At 42.1% G+C, this 17,816-nt stretch overlaps 1 protein-coding gene across 2 annotated transcripts in view; it reads right to left on the bottom strand.

The window, feature by feature from the left end:
- LOC134577418 (myosin-10-like) overlaps nucleotides 1-17,816 on the bottom strand; it is a 429,924-nt gene that overhangs the window by 398,156 nt on the left and 13,952 nt on the right. The window contains exon 1 of one of the 2 annotated variants that reach the window (XM_063436145.1): nucleotides 14,817-14,954. The exons of the other annotated variant lie outside the window; for it this stretch is intronic. The gene's annotated coding sequence lies outside the window, so the exon portion shown is untranslated. Of the gene's footprint in view, nucleotides 1-14,816; nucleotides 14,955-17,816 lie in introns of those variants that run through there. 2 annotated transcript variants of the gene reach the window in all.

The following is a 17,816-nucleotide window of genomic DNA, read 5'->3' as shown; positions in this document are numbered from 1 at the left end:
TTTGATTTTTAGTTCCTTCAGTGAGTGGCCAGGCTGGGTAAAGTGGTGTCCCACAGGAGTGCAGTAGGATTCTTCTTTGTGGTGTTTAATATAGTGTCTGTGCATATTCATTCTGCCATTTAATGGCTGGGTGGTTTCCCCAATGTAGCATCCTAGGTGGCATTTTCTGCATTGAATCATGTATACCACATTGCTGGATGTGCAGGAGTATGAACCTTTAATGCTGTGGGTTTTATTGTTGTGTGGGGCTATGTTGTCTGTGCATATGTGCTGACACAGTTTGCAGCGAGTTTTTTTTGCATTGACTGGTCCCATTTTCTTCATTCTTACCATCAGTGGGCAGCTTCCTGTTGATTATTTTTTGTTGGAGGTTTGGTGGTTGTCTGAAGGCCAAAATGGGTGTTTCAGGGAAAATGTTTTTAAGAGTCTCATCTTCTGTTAATATTGGTTGTAGGTCTCTGATGATTTTCCGTATTTCCTCAAGAGCTGGGTTGTAGGTGACCACAAGACAGGTGCAGTTACCTACACAGCTCCAGCTTCCACCCCTCCCACACTAAACAGGGCATCATCTACAGCCAAGCCACTAGGTACCATTGCATATGTTCTGATCTTAATGACCGTAATTCTCATCTAAATCTACTCTCCCAATCTATGAGACAGAAAGGCTACAAACCAAAGACTATTACCAAACAAATCAACTCTGCTGTAAAAACGCCACGCACGCGCCTGCTACAGTACAGAGAGAAAAAAATATCCACACGAGTGCCACTTGTGGTCACCTACAACCCAGCTCTTGAGGAAATACGGAAAATCATCAGAGACCTACAACCAATATTAACAGAAGATGAGACTCTTAAAAACATTTTCCCTGAAACACCCATTTTGGCCTTCAGACAACCACCAAACCTCCAACAAAAATTAATCAACAGGAAGCTGCCCACTGATGGTAAGAATGAAGAAAATGGGACCAGTCAATGCAAAAAACCTTGCTGAAAACTGTGTCAGCACATATGCACAGACAACATAGCCCCACACAACAATAAAACCCACAGCATTAAAGGATCATACTCCTGCACATCCAGCAATGTGGTATATATGATTCAATGCAGAAAATGCCACCTAGGATGCTACATTGGGGAAACCACCCAGCCATTAAATGGCAGAATGAATATGCACAGACACTATATTAAACACCACAAAGAAGAATCCTACTGCACTCATGTGGGACACCACTTTACCCAGCCTGGCCACTCACTGAAGGACCTAAAAATCAAAGTACTGAAAGGGGGGTTTAAAAATACCCAGGAAAGAAAAGCCTTTGAAGCCAGAATGATTAAATGGTTTAACAGCAAGAATAGAGGACTAAATATTGATTTGGGATTCCTGTCCCACTACCAACACTTTACATGAACACTCTCCCAGCATTATCTTACTATTCTGTCATATGTACCGCCACTTTAAAATGCATTCCTATATGTTTATTCTATCTATATACCAAGTACTATGTGTTAACCTATGCTTTCCCATACTCATATGCATGTATACTTATATATATATTACTGTGCAATTATATTTGTGTATATGAGTTCATGTGCATGTATGTATATGTGTATGTGTTTATGCGTTCACATATACACATTTATGTGTGTGTGCATGTATAAAGTGTACCATCCTCTGCAATGTCTGCTTGTTTGTTTTTCTTTTCCCTCTCTCCCCCCTCACTCTGCTCTTCAGAAAGATATTTATGTCCCTCTACAAAGATGGTGTCTATTTTCTACCAAACCTGTGTCTTATCTACACTCATGTCGCTTTAACCCCTGTATCACAACTCAACTTTGAATTTTATGTGTCGTCTTGCTCAGAAATGCTTCAGACTTGAGAAAGGGAGGTTATCCCGAAAGCTTGTCATTAAAAAATTCTGTTAGTCCAATAAAAAAGGTATCACAAGATACAAATTGTATCTGTTTTTTACATCTATATATATATATATATATATATATATATATATATATATATTGCATTTTTCACACATAAACTGCCATTTCACCAATGATATCAGTATAATACATTTTACTGCTCTAAAACAGTCATTATTGTGTAGCATAATGTCTCACAAGTACAACAGTACCCCTTAAGTACAAGTTTTATGGTGATTTAGAAAGTTACAGGGTCAAACATAAGATTTGCCCATTTCTGTTTTTGTAAAATGCTATTTGCCAGATTGCCTATGTTGCCTTTGAGACGGTATGGCAGCCCAGAAATGAAAATTAACCCCACCATGACATACCATTTGAAAAAGTAGAAAACCCAGGGTATTCAAAACGGGGTATGTCCAGTCTTCTGTAGTAGCCACTTAGCCACAAACACTTGCCAAAGTTAGTGTTCATATTTGTTTTTTGCATTTTTTTTTACACAAACCTGCACTTTTACTGGTGATTTAATCGTCGTGATAGGTTTTACTGTTTTAAACACTCATATTTGTGTTAAGTGAAGTCTGGCAAGTATAACAATACCCCCCATGTACAGGTTTTATGGTGTTTTGGAAAGTTACAGTGACAATATAGGGCTTGCCCAATTCAGTTTGCCAGATTGTTTTGCTGGGTCTGTGTTGCCTTTTGAGACCATATGGTAGCTCAGGAATGTGAAATAACCCCATCATGGCATACCATTTTTAAATATAGACAAACCACTGTATTCAAAATGGGGTATTTCCAGTCTTTTGTAGTAGCCACTTAGTCACAAACACTGGCCAAAATTAGCGTTTTTATTTGTTTTTTTATAAAAAAAAATTTTTTTTTTTTATTTATATTATATATTTATAAAGACTCCCCTTTAGTGACCAGTACCGCCAGAATTTGGGGTTCACAGCTGTATAGTTGCATAGAGCACCATGGCAACAGGGCTCCCAGTGATTGACATTGCTCACAACAGCAAAAGCCACTTTAGGGTGCCCTGGCAGTGGGCACAGTATTAGAGGATACTTACGGCCCCAATTAAAAGTGCAAAAAAATGCAGGGGATTAGAATCAGTCTCTCCAGGTCCCCTGCCATTCACCAGTCCATCTCCCATTAGAAACACTTGCTGCCCACCCTGTCCAATTGGCTTCTGAGCCTTCAGTTGCTATGCTGTCTGGCCCGGTAACTGCATAGGCATTCTGCCAACATTCACCATGGGAATGGTGTGAGCCTGCTGAAACAGAGCTGCCATCACATGGTGAAAACGAGCCCCTGCTGTGCCTGCATCTTTCTGAATGGTAAGCTACTAACATTATACAGAGCTCCTACATTCATCCTGCGACATTGCTTCCTCCTCACAGCGCCACCTCTAGTGTGCCATAGCACACACTATCATAGTACCTACCACACTGTCAAACACCCTTCTCTTGCTAGTAATACTTACCCACTTCCACATTGTCCCACTCACCCATCTAATATTACACACTAAGTTCCATTGCCCCATTTACTCCGACCCACCCAGTCACATACTACAGTTTGTCCAGTCAAATACACTTATTGCCTACAGGCTCACAAAATACATATGCAGTCACACACACAAGGGATACACTGGGAGGTTTAAACATTTTTACATAAGACTACATAAGAGTTTGTGGAATACACATGACATTCAGCCAACTCCAATGCTATTGGTATGTGTGAATGAAGGAATGTATGTATATTGAAATCTTAAGCATGTGTAAATGCAGATGTGTTTATGGAAGGCCAGGGTGCTTTTATGCAAATATATCTGTGCTAGGTTGTGTGTCTATATGTAAATGTGTGTGGGATTATTTGTCCATATGCATATGTATTAAAATGTGGTATGATTAGTTTTAGTTCTGTAAAATATGAACACACAAAATCATTTGGACACATATAAAAATTAATAATAATAGTAATAGTAATAGCCATACCCATTCCTACCAATACTGAGCTATTTTTCTGTATTCTGAATGCTGGAGGAGTACATTCTCTCAGTGAGACATGCTGCAGTCTTTCTGTGCCAAGAGATTTCATAAGAAGTAGTAAAGGGGGATAGGTTCAGGAATAAGGTTGTATTAACAGTAACTATGGAATCCATGTGCAGTCAGAGCACAGCATACAGCCAGCCCATGGACCCATACCACTGTCAGGAAAATGGAGTACTGCTTGTTCAGCCTGCCTGCTATTATGCCCCTGAACACAAAGGGGTAAAAATACTCAGGTACAGCAGCCTCCATATAGTTCTGCTAGGGTTAATGTCAACTGTGCTGTAAGGGCCCGGTCCGGAAGGCACATTCAATGTGAATTTCAATGCCAGTAGCAGGGCCTAGTGATAAAAAGTATTTAAACATGTGAGCAACCGGGTAGAGGAGCTGGAGCCAATATCTGACGCTGTCCCCCTGTGGTTAATCTACAGCTCCTGACAGTTCAAGTAAAACTCTCTCACCTGGGCTCAATTTCCACTCAAGTTGTGAAAGAATTTTTGAGCCCTGCATGTAGAATTTGCACATCATATTTGTAAGTAACCTGGTATTCTTACAACAAATTATATAACAACTTTCACTGCCTTAATTTACCAGTAGTGAACCTGGGAAGAGTACATTGAAAACATGTTCTGTTTAGTAGAAATTACTTTACTTTAAAGGACCAGAAAATTCCACCTACATATCATGCTAGTAAAATTGCTAACAAATCCTCAGAATAGGTCTTTCTCCAACCTGTTAAATTATATGGCATGAATCTCAATGTCAAAGATTTTGAGGGAGAGGAGTGGTTTTTCTGATCTCCAATCATAACAGCCACAGTAAGCACTGATTAACCACAACATTAAAACCGACCGTCTAATACAGGGAGTGCAGAATTATTAGGCAAATGAGTATCTTGACCACATCATCCTCTTTATGCATGTTGTCTTACTCCAAGCTGTATAGGCTCGAAAGCCTACTACCAATTAAGCATATTAGGTGATGTGCATCTCTGTAATGAGAAGGGGTGTGGTCTAATGACATCAACACCCTATATCAGGTGTGCATAATTATTAGGCAACTTCCTTTCCTTTGGCAAAATGGGTCAAAAGAAGGACTTGACAGGCTCAGAAAGGTCAAAAATAGTGAGATATCTTGCAGAGGGATGCAGCACTCTTAAAATTGCAAAGCTTCTGAAGCATGATCATCGAACAATCAAGCGTTTCATTCAAAATAGTCAACAGGGTCGCAAGAAGCGTGTGGAAAAACCAAGGCGCAAAATAACTGCCCATGAACTGAGAAAAGTCAAGCGTGCAGCTGCCAAGATGCCACTTGCCACCAGTTTGGCCATATTTCAGAGCTGCAACATCACTGGAGTGCCCAAAAGCACAAGGTGTGCAATACTCAGAGACATGGCCAAGGTAAGAAAGGCTGAAAGACGACCACCACTGAACAAGACACACAAGCTGAAACGTCAATACTGGGCCAAGAAATATCTCAAGACTGATTTTTCTAAGGTTTTATGGACTGATGAAATGAGAGTGAGTCTTGATGGGCCAGATGGATGGGCCCGTGGCTGGATTGGTAAAGGGCAGAGAGCTCCAGTCCGACTCAGACGCCAGCAAGGTGGAGGTGGAGTACTGGTTTGGGCTGGTATCATCAAAGATGAGCTTGTGGGGCCTTTTCGGGTTGAGGATGGAGTCAAGCTCAACTCCCAGTCCTACTGCCAGTTTCTGGAAGACACCTTCTTCAAGCAGTGGTACAGGAAGAAGTCTGCATCCTTCAAGAAAAACATGATTTTCATGCAGGACAATGCTCCATCACACACGTCCAAGTACTCCACAGCGTGGCTGGCAAGAAAGGGTATAAAAGAAGAAAATCTAATGACATGGCCTCCTTGTTCACCTGATCTGAACCCCATTGAGAACCTGTGGTCCATCATCAAATGTGAGATTTACAAGGAGGGAAAACAGTACACCTCTCTGAACAGTGTCTGGGAGGCTGTGGTTGCTTCTGCATGCAATGTTGATGATGAACAGATCAAAACACTGACAGAATCCATGGATGGCAGGCTTTTGAGTGTCCTTGCAAAGAAAGGTGGCTATATTGGTCACTGATTTGTTTTTGTTTTGTTTTTGAATGTCAGAAATGTATATTTGTGAATGTTGAGATGTTATATTGGTTTCACTGGTAAAAATAAATAATTGAAATGGGTATATATTTGTTTTTTGTTAAGTTGCCTAATAATTATGCACAGTAATAGTCACCTGCACACACAGATATCCCCCTAAAATAGCTAAAACTAAAAACAAACTAAAAACTACTTCCAAAAATATTCAGCTTTGATATTAATGAGTTTTTTGGGTTCATTGAGAACATGGTTGTTGTTCAATAATAAAATTAATCCTCAAAAATACAACTTGCCTAATAATTCTGCACTCTCTGTATTGTGTAGCATAGGCGTGCGCAGCCTATTGCATTAGGGTGTGCACCCTAAAGCACAAACACACGCCGCATGTATATGTATATGTATGTATATGTATATATATATACATATATATATATATACACACACACACATATATACATACACGTGTGTGTGTGTGTGTGTGTGCCGTTAGTGTGCTGTGTGAGGGTGGTGTGTGTAAGGGTGCTGCTGTGTGTGTGTATGTGTGAGGGTGCTGGTAGTGTGCTATGTGGGTGAGGGTGTTTGTGTGTGTGTGTGTGTGAGAGTGCTGTTTGTGTGTGAGGGTGTTTGTGTGTGTGTGTTAGGGTCCTGTTAGTGTGCTGTGTGAGGGTGCTGTGTGTGTGAGGGTGCTGTTTTTTGTGATGTGTGTGTGATGGTGCTGTGTGTGTGAGGGTGCTGTTTGTGTGATGTGTGTGGGTGTCATGTATTTCTGAGGGTGCTGTTTGTGTGTGTGTTTGCGAGGTTGTTGTTAGTGTGCTGTGTGTGAGGGTATTGTGTGTTTGTAAAGGTGCTGTGTGTGTTTGTGAGGGTGCGGTTAGTGTACTGTGTGTGTGAGGGTGCTGTATGTGTACTGTATGTGTGTGGGTGCTGTTTGGGTGCTGTGTGTGTGAGGGTGCTGTGTGAGTGCTGTATGTCTGTAGGTGCTTTTTGTGTGTGTGTGTGCTGTATGTTTGGACAGATTGTGGAGGTGGGGGCAGATTAGTAAATATCCCCCCTCCCTTCTTACCTTATGTAGGGAGGGGGGATCCTTGCTGCCATGTGCCATCCCTGGTGGTCCAGTGGAGAGTGAACTCTAGCCTGCGGGGCTAGAGTTAACGCTCGTGAGATCTGAGCGTTGCCGCGGCAATGCTCAGATCTCGCCAGAGGAACCTGGCGGAGCTGCTGTCTAGAGCTCCCCGGGTCCTCTCCTGCCTCCCTTCATGCTGCTGTGGGCCGGTGAGGTAGATCTTTGATCTCCCCGCCGGCCCATGGAGGCTTAGAGCAGAGCCGACACTCAGCGCCGGTTCTGCGTGAGCCAACAGGGGAGAATAAAGTCCTGGGGAATAAAGTGTGGGAACCAAGATTCCCACCCCCCCCAAAAAAATAATATACATTCCAGTGTGTGTATGTGTGTGTGTGTGTGTGTGTGTGTGTGTGTGTGTATATATATATATATACACACACTGACACGCATACTCAAACACACACACATACACTCACAGACACACACACACACTCATACATTCATAGACGCACACATTCACAGACACACATATTCACATACACTGACACACATTCACAGACACACATTCACAGATACACATACACACATACACTCACACACACACACATACACACACACATTCACAGACACACACATATTCACATACACACACACATTCACAGACACACACATATTCACATACACACACACATTCACAGACACACACACATACACATTCACATACACATACACATTCACATACACACACACAAACAGGCACACACACACACAAACAGACACACACACACACACACAAACAGACACACACACACACAAACACAGTCACAGAAACACACACACACAAACAGACACACACACACACATTCACACACACACAAATTATTATTTTTTTAATTAAAAAAATGTCCACCCAGCCTCCCTACCTGGATTGCTGGCGTGGACTTGTCCCTGGGGTCCAGTGGGTCGGGCGGCTCTCTCCATATCAGCCACGGCGAGGGAGCTGTGTGCTCTCTGCTTCCTCTCGCCGCGCGGGCTGTCTGCTGTAGCTGGGAGCCGGAATATGACGTCATATTCCGGCTCCCAGCATCAGCAAGCAGCGCGCGGCGAGAGGGAGCAGAAAGCTCACAGCTCCCTCGCCGCGGCTGATATTGAGAGAGCCGACCGGGATGGGGGTTCCATAACCTCTTGCCCCCCCCATCCCATCCATGACAGGGGGGACATGGGGGGAGGAAGGGGGGCGCTGAGTGCCTGCAGGAACGGCGTTCCTGCACAAAAAAAGTGCAGGAACTCTGTTCCTGCAGGACTCAATCCATAGGCGTGCCGCGGGGATTAGGGTGTGCCCAGGCACACCCGGCACACCCCGTGCGCACGCCTATGTTGTGTAGGTCCCCATCTTGCTACCAAAACATCTCTGATTCGTCAAGGTATGGACTCCACAAGACTTCTGAACATAGTCTGTGGTATCTGGCTGCAGATCTTTTAAGTCCTTTAAGAAGCAAGGTGGGTCCTCCATATATCGGATTTGTTGTTCCAGCATGTCAAACAGATGCTCGATCGGATTGAGAGCAGGGAAACTGGAGGCCAGCGCAACACTTTGAACTCTTTGAACAATATTTACAGTGTGGCAGGCTGCATTACTACTGCCATCAGGTAACACCATTGCCATAAGGGGGTTTATGTGGTCTGCAACAATCTCTAGGTAGTTGTGTCAAAGTAACATCCACATGACTGCCCGGACCCAAGGTTTCCCAGCAGAACATTGCCCAGAGCATAACACTGCCTCCACCTGCTACCTTCTTCCCATATGCATCCTGCTGTAATCTCTTCCCCATGTAAACAATGCACACGCACCAGGCCATCCACCTGACCTAAAACAAATGGTGATTCATCAGACCAGGCAAACTTTGTGGTCCATTTCTGATGCTCATGTCCCATTGAAGACATTTTTGGCGGATGACAGGGATCATCACGGGTACTCTGACCGGTCTGCAGCTACACAGTGATGTAAAGAAAATTGTGGGAAGTAAAGAAATGGAATTGGCATTCAATCTAAAAACATTTGCCCCACAGGGTTTGAATATAGAGTTTTATCTTTTTAATTTTTTATAAATATAATTTTTAAATATTTTTATAATATTTTTAGATTTTCTTGATTTTTTGTATTTATTTCTATTTTTCTTTATTTATTTTCATTTTTATTCATATACATTTTAATTTTAATTTTAATTTATTTTTATTTTCATTTTATTTGTATTTGTATTTATTACCCATTTTATATTTGTTATGTCTATCTTTGTGTTTGTTTTCTAATATTCATTTTTATTTTATATTTTTATTTTAATTATACTATAAAATAAATATATATTGTATTTTTAAGGTCAAAATATTACCCCCTCTCCATGTCCTTTTATTCCCCTGTGGATACATATCACCCAACCAGGTTATTTTTATAAACAACCCCTACCATTCTATTTCTTAATTTTTCATTCACACTACATTATTTTTGGCTGAGGAGAGAAACTTCTTGTGTAACATACCCTGATCCTTTTAACATATGGCAGATACTAAACTAATGAGAATACTTTATCTATTTCAGTCTGCAGCAGGCATAAGGCTATGCTGCAGACTGTTGGAGATCCGTCCCTTTATGTCTGCAGTTGCCGGACACATGGCGCCTCCCTATTGATGATGCGGCAATCTCACCTCTCCACAGACGCACTAAAGCTCATGTGTACTGTGGAGAGGGACACACGCGCACTCGCCTTCTCTCTTTAGGTATATGCGTTCCACCGACGCCGATACTGACGGATAGATACTATGTTGCACGTCACGTGACTAACCTAATACAAGTTTCTACTACTATTACAACCCTTGTTTTTCATAATAAATGTAATATGCATCCTTTTATTATACTATCTATTACTGTGACTTTTTTTGTATTTATATTTTAAAAAATACTATGTATATATCTGTCCTTCCATGATGATGTCATTTTGGCGCCAATTTTAAAAGTTAATTGCAATAAGCTCCCTCTATACACCTCTGTATGTCAGGCTTATTACCCAATACTTATTTCTACTCGACGAAGCCCTGTGAGGCGAAACACGTTTAAAAATTCTGGTTTTATTCTGTTTTTTATTAAATAAAGGATTTTTTTGGCTATTTGTATACGTTTGCCATATTCCTTTTTCCCTTTTTTTTATTTTTTTTATTTCCATTTTATTTTACTGCCTGACACTTTTGCCCACTTTCTTAAGAGGACTAAAAGAATCCAAGGTGGGGATTATACCACCAGCGCCCTACATTAAGCAGTGGGCCTGCTCAGCCAAATGTGAGTATATTTCTTATATTCCATATTCACTATTTGGTCCCTAAGCTGCAGTGAGCACTATCTTTTTTGCTGTTTTTATCTTCTTGGTTGAGGTTCCCCCTGTTACCATACCATTGAAGGTTGGGAGTACCTCACATATTCTAGAAGTGGGGATCATACCACTCTACACCCTTCAAACCAGAGCTGGATTTAGCTTTGGTAAATGTGAGTAATATCTACCTCATTCACATCTCGTTAGAATTTTATATACATACTGTACCATTGGAGTCCCTCTCTCTGCTTTTTTACATGTACTACTGGATCCCAAGTTACATTTGATCTAGGAACTGCTATGAACAGTTTGCTGCTTCTTTTATAAGTCTATTTGGACTTTTATCTGGACATTTGTAATTCTAGTTTTAATTGTATTAATTTATATACATAGGCACTACCTTTTTTCTCTCTTTTTTAGTAACCATGTATGTTAATATTTTTTTAAAAATGGAATATATAATTTAGCTCTATGACATATAGTTCATATATTTATTGGCTGTGGGGATTATATTAAAGTTAGCTTGTCATGACATATTTACTTTAAATATATATTTTATTTTATTTTATTACCAATGTCCATTATGTCTACCACTTGCAAAGGAGGACTAGACTGAGGGAATGAAGACAGCAAAAGCTACAATTAACTTAAACAATATATATAAATACAACTTAAAATGCAGCAAATGAACTTCATATTACTCCCATCACAGCATCATTACAGAATAAACAATAGATAGGTGCCGGTGATCAGTATTAGCAGAGGCATAGTTACACATCTCCCCAACTAGCAAAGGAGGGAAATTGCATCACTGGGAGAAAGAGTGAGGACTAGTTATATATGAATAGAGGAGGCTAGCATACATTCCACATGTTACTATTTAGAGAAAGTCACTATGGTCAATAATACTCACAGTAATATGTCTTTAAACTACAATGTTTAGAAGTCTCTCAATCAGTTACATTGTTCTTTTTATAAATTACATTTTAGTTCCGTATATTGTTATTAGTAATTCACCTAAAATTTATCGGAACAGTCACACCCCAGGTCACAATCCCAATCACACCACTAAAATTAAGGTTTCCTTCTTTGTCAAATGTTCGGAGGTCTGTCCTAATGGAATGTGGATGTGGACATGGAGAACCTAAAAATAGTAAAAAGAAAAGAAAGTGGGTTCCCCCTGTCACAGGGGTCCATGTCACAGGGGACCCACCTTAGAGCACCCCATGAGGTGGGTGGCTATGCACTAAGGCATTGTAGGCACCTGCTTAACTGGATGGCAGGTGCCTACCCAAATATACTATGTCCAGGAGGCTGTAAATGGACAGCAAAGGAACTGTAATCATTAGCCCTCAAACCCTTCATGGCGATTCAGATCCGGGGGCACTGCCTGACAACCCAGGCTGCAAATCTGACCCTTCCAGGCCATGTGATCGCAATTACATGTGAGTGTTTCAAACCAGTAAGGCGTATCACAATGATATCATAAGTGAAAGTGTTGTTTGTGTGTGAAAAATGCAAAAAACAAATGAACGCTAACTTTGTCCAGGGTTTGTGACTAAGTGACTACTAAAAAACTGGACCCCATATTGAATACTCCAGGTTGTCTAATTTTGCAAATGGTATGCTAAGATAGGGACAATTCTTATTCTGTACCTGCCATACAGGTTCAAAGGCAACATAACCAATCTGTCAAATTTCAATGGGAAAGCCCTATATTTGACCCTGTAAGTTTCTAAAACCCAATAAAGATGTGCATGGGGGTTACTGTTGTACTCACGAGACATCGCTGAACACAAATAAGTGTATTTTATTGCAGTAATAGGTAGCACTATTCTGACATTCACAATTATGTATAACAACATTACTTAATTTCTTAAACATTTTTAGATTTTATTCATATTAAATTATGTTTCATATATAAATATGTAAAGTGAAATGAATGCCCTGCTTATCCTAAACACAGTTTTATATAATAAATGTGGGTGTACTTAATATGAAAGAGGTAAATTATGGTTGAACGGATATATAGTAAAATTCCATGTTTTGTTTTTGATCAGTACAATCGCCTCTGTCCTCACGGGGTTAAAGAAAATTACATTCTAGTAGGGCCAATCACTCCACACTCACACATAGCTAAGCACCATGTACAATCACACACAACTGCACTCAGCCAACACCTGCACAATCACAATTAACCACCACACATGCCCCACTCAGGTTTTTATTCTTGCACCAGGACATGTGATTCCTAGTTTTGTTTCTGGAAAACTGTCTGTCAATACAACTATAGTTACAATTTGACTTTTTCACACACACTGTGATACACCGAAATACACCCCACAGAAAGCAGCATATTGGTTTACATCAGGGGTACTCAACCTTTTAATATCTACCGCCCGCTTTTGTATCTTTGTTGATGGTAAAATCTCCTTACCGTCCACCAGTGCCACAGTAACTAATTTTATAGCGCAAGTGCGATTTCTTTTTTTTTTTTTAGAAAGGATGATTTTTAAAACAAAAATATGTACTTAAATGTATCTATTTCTTTTTCCTTTTTTCTATTTTCAATTCTACTTTTTTTTCTATGTGTGTGTGTAAAGGGTGCTGTGTGTGTGTGTGTGTGTGTAGGGTGCTGTGTGTGAGGGTGGCAGTATGTGTGTGTGTCTGAGGGGCAGTGTGTGTGTTAGAGGTGATGTGTGTGGGGGGTGCAGGGTGTGAGGGGGTGGAGTGTGTGTGAGGGGGCAGAGGGTGCAGTGTGTGTAAGGATTGGAGTGTGTTTGTGGGGGTGCAGTGTGTGTGAGCGGGTGGTGTGTGATGGGTGCTGTGTGGGGTAGTGTGTGTGTGTGTGTGTGAGGGGTGCAGTGTGCGTGTGTGTGTTGGGTGTGTAGGGTCTATGTTGTGTGTAGGTGGGTGAGATGTGAAAATCTTAATGTCTCCCCCCTCCCTTCTTCTTAACTTTTATCACGGAGGGGGGACATAATGCTGCAAGCCCTGATTGTCCAGTGTTGGCATGTTCACTTTAGCCTGCAGCTCTTTTCAGGACTCTCCTGTCCTCCTGCAAGCACAGCACTGTATCGGAGCGTTGCCATGGTAAAGTGTGGCAACGCTCCCACCAGCCTACTCACAAGAGGAAGATAGAGCCTCCCAGGCCCATCCCTCCCTCTGCTGGAACTAAGTGCCAGTGGCCGGTGAGGGAGATCTTTGATCTCCTCACCGGCCCAACAGGGTTTACAGCAAAGCTGGCTCTGCATGGGCCGGCAGGGGAGATCTCCCGGCCTGCCTTGGTCCATGGCCATCGAGTACCACTGGCATTTTCTGCGTAACCCACCACTGCTCACTAGTGGGCAGTAAGGATCAGGTTGACTACCCATGGTTTACATAGCATAGCCATAGACCAAGGAATATGAGAATACTTCCTTTATAAAACACTTCAAATTTAGACAGTGTGTAACATTTTAAGAGATATGATCACTGTGATTTGTAGAGCACTTAAATGGTCAGATTATACAGATATAAAAACTATTTTTCATTGTTTTCTGGACTGGATATTAATCAATGCTTATAAGATCACTACAACTAAGTTGCTATGTGTCTGCAGGTTCTGGGGACCATCTTATCTTTTGCAGTTATACTGTCCTCGCATTGTCTAATTCCAAAGTCCTCCTGAAGGAGCCTGTCTGTTCACTTCCTCTGCCTTCTCCACCAGTCCCAACTCCAAATTGGACACCCTTCCTTTGATTGGCAAGTGATAGGCAGCAAGCATCAGCTGACAAGTAAAATTCGGGGTTAAACCATTTAACTCCACTAGAGGTGGAGTAAACCCACAGAGCTAATTATTGCAGTTTATATAAAACTGTTGCACGGTTAAGTGACCAGGGAAACTGCACCCAGAGAACTTCAATGAGCTGAAGTGGTCTTGGTCCCTACAGCGTCTCTTAAATTGAGATGTAGACATTATGAAGACATTAAACTTGACACCAGGAAGAAAATAATCTGGCTAGGTGATGTTGGAAAACATTTACAAGCTAAAGAATTATAAAATACAAAATATCATACATCTTGTAGCATAAAATCTATATAGTAAAATAATAACTTAAATGTATATTATGATGTTAAGTAAAAGCATCAGTAGCTTTAGAATTACACTATTCAGAATATAGAATATTAACGTGTTAAATTAGGTTTTTAGCAAACCTCTGGGGAAAACAAACACGTTAAATCATGTCTATAATAACCAAATGTTGTGCTGCGATCATGTAAATTAAATTCTGGCAGATGTTTGTTCACACATATAAACACATATCATAGGTAATTTACCTGATCAGTGATTGAAGATTTACTGTAGTTTCTGTGAAATATAGGTTCTTCTAACATTCACGGGACAAAAACAGGTTCTTCTCACAGTCTGTGTTTGCATTCAGACATTCAAGTTGCTTGTTGAGGTAGGGAAAGGAGTGGGAAGCTAAGTACAAAGGTCTGTGATGTCACTAACAAAGGTGTGGTTAGGAATGCACTGATCTCCTGTCTGTAAAAGTACTAAAAGAAACAATAATCTTATGGCATAGAGTAGGAGTGGCCAAATGGTAGAACCCCAGCTGCTGTAGAACTCCAACTCCCTTCATGCTTTACCGCCCTTAAGAATGACAAAGCATCAGTGGAGTTGTAGTTGTAAAAGCAAGTGGGAATCTACATTGTGCACTACCCTAACATAGATAGAAACACCTTTTCTTTGCTTTTTTAGCACTAGTTAATTTACATGGCGCTAGAAGTAGTTTTTTTTATTATTGTGATGTGGAGGTGGGGATACCTAATAAGGTCTAGAGCAGAGATGGCATACGACCCACAGAGCTCACGATTTTGGCACTCTGCAAATGTACAGACGGACTTGCGGGTACCAGAAGCCCCTCACTCTCTCCAGCTAATCCATCACATAGAGAGTGCAAAGGATAAGGCACGGTGTGCACTGTGTCTGGTGACTAGAGATCAATGCCTGTGAATATCCTGCTGCCCCTATTGCACTCTGCTACCTCTTTATCCCAAGTGACTATAGCTACAGAGAGAAAGGTGCAGGGGGTACCAGAGCAGTCACCTGCTTCCCATACAGAGAGACTAGCAACTACATTATCTGGTACAGATTCCAGGGCCAGAGTCTACCTTAAAGAGACACTATAGGTACCCAGAGCTCATTGAAGTGGTCTAGGTGCAGTGTCCCGGTCGGTCCCACTTAGTCCAACAATGTAAATTATTGCAGTTTTAAGAAACTGCAATAATTACATTGCAGGACTGGCAGGGCCATCTTTCCCCATGGGCACGCTGGGTAGTTGCCCGTGGGCCCCACCGCGCTGCCCAGCATGCCCAGGTTGACAAGGGAGATTCACACTGACCCAAAGACCCTTCAAGAGAAAGGGAAGACAGAGGGCGGGAGGACCCGGAGGCAGGAGGAGGGACCTGAAAGTCAGATCACTCCTCCCACGAGAAGGCTGTTTGGAGCATTGCCAAGCGTTGCCATGTCAACGCTGTACACAGCGCTCAGCTCGGGAGGAGTGAAGGCTATATAGACCACTAGGGACATGCAGATTTTATTAATGTGCATTTATAATTTAAAAAAAACAAACAAGAAGAATTTGCTCCATGCACCCCTCACACTCTGCAACACACAAACACCACACACCCACAGCACCTCTCACACACACACACACACACACACACACAGCACCCCTCACACACAGCACCCCTCACACACCCACAGCACCTCACACACACAGCACCCGTCACACACAGCACCCGTCACACACAGCACCCGTCACACACAGCACCCGTCACACACAGCACCCGTCACACACAGCACCCGTCACACACAGCACCCGTCACACACAGCACCCGTCACACACAGCACCCGTCACACACACAACACACCTCACACAGCGCCTCACACACACAGTGCCTCACACACACATAAACAGCACCCCTCATACACAGCACCCCTCGCACACAGCACTTTTCACACTTACAGCACCCCTCACTTACAGCACCTCTCACACACACACACACACACACACAGTACCTCTCACACACAGCACCCCTCACACACACAGCACCTCTCACACACACAGCACACCTCACACACACACCTCACACACACAGTGCCTCACACACACACACAGCGCCTCACACACACATAAACAGCACCCCTCATACACAGCACCCCTCGCACACAGCACTTTTCACACTTACAGCACCCCTAACTTACAGCACCTCTCACACACACAGCATCTCTCACACACACAGTACCTCTCACACACAGCACCCCTCACACACACACAGCACCCCTCACACACACACAGCACCTCTCACACACACACAGCACCTCTCACACACACACAGCACCTCTCACACACACACAGCACCTCTCACACACACACAGCACCTCTCACACACACACAGCACCCCTTGTACACATCACACACACACAGCACCCCTCTCTCACACACAAAGCACCCTCACACACACACCCCGCACTCCTCACTGCAGTCTGTGTGTATTCAGAAGTCTTTGTGTATTTAGCAGTCTGTGTGTGTGTATTCAGCAGTCTGTGTATTTTCAGCAGTCTGTGTGTGTGTTTTCAGCAATCTCTGTGTGTTTGTTTGTGTGTGTGTATTCAACGTAATTTGTTGGAGGTACTAATAAATATAAGATTAATTTTATAGATAATTTACATTTTTATTCCTGTGAGTTGTTGAGTAAGCAGGGCCAAGTGCACTGCTTTGCCTGAGGGCCCATAATGGCATTGATGACTGAGACTGCCTCTAGTAGCTGTCAATCAGACACCAACTAGAGGCACCTCCTGCTTGCTAGGCAACCTTTGATCGCCTAACAGGACATCCTCATGCTGTCACCTAAACACATTTCACCCTGTCACATACTTAATGCTGTCATTTAATCCATTCACCGTGTCATATAACACCTGGTCATATACCTACCTAATGCTGTTATCTAACCCCCCCACCCCCCACCATGTCACTTACCCACTTAATGCTGTCACACTTGATTCTGCACATTTACTTCTATTGGGACATTGTTTAACTTTAATATGGTTCAACTCTATTCATAAGTGTCACTCCAAATACTTTGGTTCCCAGAGGGAAAATTTGCTTTACTGTCATCTAATCCACCTACATTGTCACATAACACCCAATCACCCTGTCCCATAACAACCCTTGCCCCATCACGTACCCACTTAATGCTATTGCCTATGTTATCTCCTTACCCTGTCATATAGAAAGTGCAATAATTACATTGCAGGACTAAGACTGCCTC

Source organism: Pelobates fuscus, chromosome 11, assembly GCF_036172605.1.
Source record: "Pelobates fuscus isolate aPelFus1 chromosome 11, aPelFus1.pri, whole genome shotgun sequence".
NCBI classification, from domain to species: Eukaryota; Metazoa; Chordata; class Amphibia; order Anura; family Pelobatidae; genus Pelobates; species Pelobates fuscus.
The sequence above is the reverse complement of the archived record's forward strand: the minus strand, read 5'-3'. Positions and strand labels throughout refer to the sequence as shown.